Source organism: Phalaenopsis equestris, unplaced genomic scaffold (genome assembly GCF_001263595.1).
Source record: "Phalaenopsis equestris unplaced genomic scaffold, ASM126359v1 Scaffold000522, whole genome shotgun sequence".
Lineage (NCBI taxonomy): Eukaryota > Viridiplantae > Streptophyta > Magnoliopsida > Asparagales > Orchidaceae > Phalaenopsis > Phalaenopsis equestris.
The window spans coordinates 924,362-929,994 of NW_018164962.1; the positions used below are offsets into that span (position 1 = coordinate 924,362).

The 5,633-nt window shown below is 36.0% G+C and overlaps 1 pseudogene; it reads left to right on the forward strand.

Annotated features, from left to right (window-relative positions):
• The first annotated feature begins 328 nt into the window (after positions 1 to 328).
• On the forward strand, positions 329 to 2,376 carry LOC110028674 (annotated as a pseudogene).
• The last annotated feature ends 3,257 nt before the right edge of the window (positions 2,377 to 5,633 follow it).

Here is a 5,633-nt window from a genome sequence, read left to right on the forward strand (position 1 = left end):
TGGGTTATATCCCGTGATTTTTTCCCTTTACAGGTTTTTTTCACGTAAGAACTTCTGGAGTCATTACTGGTTAATTTTTTTCACCTGAGCGCATATTAAATTCTCGTGCAACACTAAGATGATAATACATTACTCTACATCCACAAATTGTCTACCATGCATCAATAACATTTTAAATTTATTTATTAATGTCCTCTTCTTAGATAATCTTCAAACTTTAAATAGCCTGTAGTATATAATTTATCAATCTTAACAACTAGTCAAAATCCCCTTCTATATAAACCCTCATGGAGTTAAAGCACCCCAAACCCATAAACAATTAACAAAAATGGTGATTAAGGACGTCCTCATCCCCCTTTTCATTAATGTCCTCTTCCTTCTATATTCTTCCCGCGGCATTAACGTTGATCAGTCCCCTAATCCCGATGAGTGCGAGTTCGTTGAATGTCTCCGAAACCACTCTGTTCCCCCCAACCTCTACTTCACTCCTCAATCCCATTACTTCAACCATTTCTTCTTCTCCTCCGTCCGCAATCGCCGTCCCCTCCTAAACTCCTCTAAACCAATTCTCATCTTTCTCCCCACCATCGAAAACCACGTCCAAGCAGCCGTTCTCTGTTCCCGCAGCCTGGACATTCCTACCCGCACCCGAAGCGGCGGCCCTGAATATGAGGGTCTATCCTTGCCGGCCCATTCGTGCTCATCGACCTACAATTCCTCTCTTCCATCAAAATCGATATGCACTCCGGAACAGCCTGGGTGCATGCCGGCGCCACTGTCGGAGAGCTCTACTACGCCATCGCCAACCAAAGCAGAACTGTCGCATTCCCCGCTGGCCTCGGTCCTACCGTAGGCGTAGGCGGGCATCTCAGCGGCGGAGGATTGGGGACTTTAATGAGGTCTTACTTTTGAATAAAAAAAATAAGTAAAGTTGTGGCTAATCATAAGACGTTTTATTCATACTATTTCATCATGCAGGTCCTTCGGGCTATCGAGCGATAACGTGGAAGACATCCGAATCGTCGTCGCAAGCGGAGAGATAAAGGATCGAGGAACCATGGGAGAAGATCTATTCTGGGCGCTCAGAGGGGGAGGAGGTGTGAGCTTTGGGGTGATTGTGGCTTACAAAGTGAGGCTTGTGGCGGTTCCGAGCAAAGTAACAGTTTTCACAATCTCAAAGAATTTGGAGGAGGGAGCGACGAAGCTTGTGGATAAATGGCAGCGAATGGCTTATAAGGTGGATAAGAGGCTGTTTATCCGGGCGGTGTTTACTGTTGTGGGAAATGATAGCGAATCTTCTGATGGGAATAAGACGAACAGAACAGTACAGGTTTCCTTTAAATCCTTGTTCCTTGGTGAGAAGAATGAGCTTCTTCCCATAATAGAGGATTGTTTTCCGGAACTCGAGTTGAAGGCGGAGGATTGCACAGAGATGAGCTGGATTGAGTCGGTCCTCTACTTTGCAAGTAAGGGTCATGCTTTTTTATTTATTTATTTATTTATTTTTTGTTTTTTTAGTATATAAATTAGATCAAATTTAGTCGGCAGATTCTTGTGATTAAAAATAGTTGATGAGCAAATTTATTAAGCTAATGAATTAATTGGTGAAATTTATTAAATATCAATGTAATTCGATTTCATTTTTTAAACATACTTTTTTTTTCCAAACTTAATCAATAACTTAAATTCAAATCACCTTTATCCTGAAACTAAATTCAAAACCAAGTTTAACATGGCTTTCAGTTTAACAAAAAAACATGCATTTAAATTTATAATAATAGCTGTTGAACAAAATAAACTTTGACTGCTATATTTGCAGGATACGACGGAAAGCCTTTGAGCAGCCTACTTGAGAGATATTCTCCCGCGTACAACAGCTCCTTCAAGCACAAATCCGACTTCTTAACGCAAACCATCCCCTTGGAAACATGGGACAAAATATTGACTCGTTTCCTCGAGAAAGGAGAAAAACCCCAAATGATCTTAGATCCGTGGGGTGGAAGAATGGATGAGATCTCTGAAACCGAGACAGCCTTTCCTCATCGGAAAGGAACCCTTTTTCACGTCCACTATTTGACGCAGAGGTGGTCGGAAGACGGCGCTGCTGTGAGCAAGAGGCATGTGGATTGGTTGAGGAGGTTTTACGAGTTCATGACACCTTATGTTTCTAAGAACCCAAGGGCGTCTTATCTCAACTATAGAGATTTGGATATTGGGATGAATGTGAAGGGGAACAAGACGACTTATTGGGAGGCGAGAGTGTGGGGAGAGAGGTATTATAAAGGTAACTTCAAGCGATTGGCTTATGTGAAGGGTCAGGTTGATCCTACTAACATGTTCATGAATGAGCAGAGCATTCCTCCTCTTTTTCATTAAGAAGTTGGTCACCTGAATGCTCGATAGAGGTGAAAATAAATGGTTATTGGTAGGGAGAGTATGCACTTTGTTTTAAGCAACATTAAAATAGTGAGAAAAGTGATGCATGTCTTTGTATTTGGTTATGACTTATATTCTTTGTGAATGTTTGTAATGTTTTATTCAAAGAAATATTTGAGTTTCTCAACACCGCCAAATAATTCAAGTTCTTTACTTCTTGATCAACGTGCGCCCACACACACACACATAATAGTGAGAAAAGTGATGCATGCTTTTGTATTTGAGCTACACTTACGTTATGACTTATGTTCTTTGTGAATGTTTGTGATGTTTTATTCAACGAAATATTTGAGTTTCTCAACACCGTCAAATAATTCAAGTTCTTTACTTCTCGATCAACGTGCACGCACGCCCACATACACACACACGCACGCCCACCCACGCACACACACACACACACACACACACACATGATAGTTTACATATATGAACTTATAGTTCAGTATCTTCTTGGTTTGGCTGAAAGAGAAATATAAAATTAAACAAGTTTGTTGAATCCAAATTTGTCAGTGAATCGCCCCGAAGAAATATATCAAAAATAACTAGGGGAGAGAGAGTGTGTGAGGAGAATGAGCAGTAATCAATCATGTTTTATTCATAAAATGCTTCCTTATTTATATGAGAGAGGATACAATTATGACATTATATTCTTGCCCCTATTTGGAAGGGATCCATATTACGATATTTTTGTTATTTTACATATAAGGGTTTATCATCCCCTGCTTTCTGGCTTGGCTGAATAAGCTTAGCTTGCTTCGAGTTGATGGGATCGTCTTATTTAGTTGAGGTTGGGCGGCATGGGTCAAGCTTGGTTGCCAATCCTTGAACCATTATAAGGAGCGGCTTGAGTATCCTCGAGATGGTTGGAGGTTTTGTGGAATCGGATCTTTCTATGAATTGACTCTAGTAGAGGGCAGACTAACAAAGTAATCAGTTTTTTTTTTTTTTAATTGGTTTGTTTGTTTTTTCTTTTGTCTTTTTTTTGTCTTATTTCATCCAAATGACCAGTGCATGGATCATCCAATCATATTCCTCTTCGCCTAACATAGAGAATTGTCTTCGATCATCACTCTACCTCCATTTACCCAGCTCGCCTATGCCCATCATTTTCTCTCTTTTGTGTTTTCTCGCTTCGCTTTCAATATTTCTACAACCTAGCTTTATTTTGAAAACCTTATAAGTGCTATAGAAAATTATCATTTTTCATTATGTAGGTTTTTCGCAATTATAAATGCATTTGTGCATTATTGAACTTCTTAGCAGCTTTCCCATGATTTTGATTGACTTTTATTGGTCCGTATTTGATGGAATAAATCTGAGTTTTGTAGGTTTTGAATTTTCTTTTTTTCGAAATATATTATGTGAAAATAGAAATGTAATGTAATACTATTCAATCACAAATACTTTGCAATATTTTTTAAGATCATTTCCACCTTAACTAGTTGGCACACACAATGTTGCTTCTTTCTTTTTGTTGATAGGATTGGTATTTTTAATGATTTTTATTTTTTTAGGACCAAAACAATAGGAGATTGAAAGAACTTTGTTACAAGTAAACACGATTCACACTTTTTTTGGCATTTGTATGTTGACCAATCCCATCTCCTCCCTACAACGACCAGGGTTGACAAGATCGAGCTCCCACTAAGCCAGACTAATCCTCCTCTTAACATAGACTGGAGTTGACATGACTAACAATTTTTCAAATGGTTAAATCATTAATCCTAATTAAACTATAAAATAAGCATTCAAATCAATTCTCTGATTATTGTCACGTGGAATGTAAATTTCAACCCAAGGAGTCTGTCCTAAAATTAAAAAAAACTTCAAAATATTAAATACAAAAAACATAAAATATTGAAATAAATTGTATCCTTTAAATGCTAAAATAGAAACTCATCCGCCTTCTGTGATTGTTTGGCGAACATAACAAATTAATTGCTAACATACGCTTACAAAAGGACAATGTCATATTAAACATACAACTAGATTTATACTCAAAATAATTTATCCCAGTAAGGGCATAATTTGAGTCATCCTTCTATGTGGTTTGACCAATAATCTCCATAAAAGAAGTAGTTAAGATCAAAGCTCGTTGGCAGGGTAATTTGGCTAATAGATTTCATTATAAAATAATCACATTTGAAACATTTATATTCCATAATGATATTTAACCAATTTGAGTTACGAATTATACATATGGTATATGAAAATATTTGATAGAGCATGAAGTCCTCTGTAAGATGTAGTCGACTTAGATTAGCCCTTTCTGACAAATATCCACTCCAAGGGATATTTGACTTAGATTAGCCCCTTGCGATGATCAAACCATTGAGATTTGATAAAAATGAAAAATATGAGTTTGGTCTTTTGTCATGAAATTTGATATTTGACTGAGAAATTGAAAAATGGATTAAAAAGTATTTGGTAGCAATCTTTTGAGTGCTATGTTTGTAATTGCCCCAACTTTAAATGGGCCAAATTTTCTAATTAGTGGACGGACGGCCACGGCAAGCCAAAAATGGTGGAAGGACGGCGATAAATTTCTAAAATTATTTTTATGCCCTTTTCTTAAATATTTTATTAATTTGCCTATTTCTAATGTGTTTGACATTATAAGAATATTTTCTTATTCATGTTGATAGATCCGATTGGATGGCGTAGACTTTCAAATTGGATGATTTACTTAACATTTAAATCTTGTCTTCTTTTATTTTTCTCACATAAATCTTATGTATGTACATGTCTAGCTCCGATTTCAATTTTTGCATTTGTCATCTTATCTTTGCATGGAAAAAACATATTTTTTAAATGATAATACTTTTTGGATGGTCTAAGTATGTAAAGTAAATTTTGGGGCTAAATATGTAAATACAAAAGAGTTGGGTAGTATGTATGTAAATTCCTCTTTTAAATTTTGTTTAGTTTTAATTAAACATATTTTTGTATGGGTTAATTTACACACCTATCACCCAATTCTTGAGACTTTATATATCTAACACCTAAAATTTTATATTTATTTTTATAACACTTCAGTACTATAACTTTATGCATATACACAAAATTGTATTTACATATGTTATTTTTTATGTAATATTACATATGTAGGTGTTATACAAAGCAAATTTAGATGTTAGATAAGTGGTGGTATGTATGCAATTGCTTTATATACATACATACATATATATATATATATA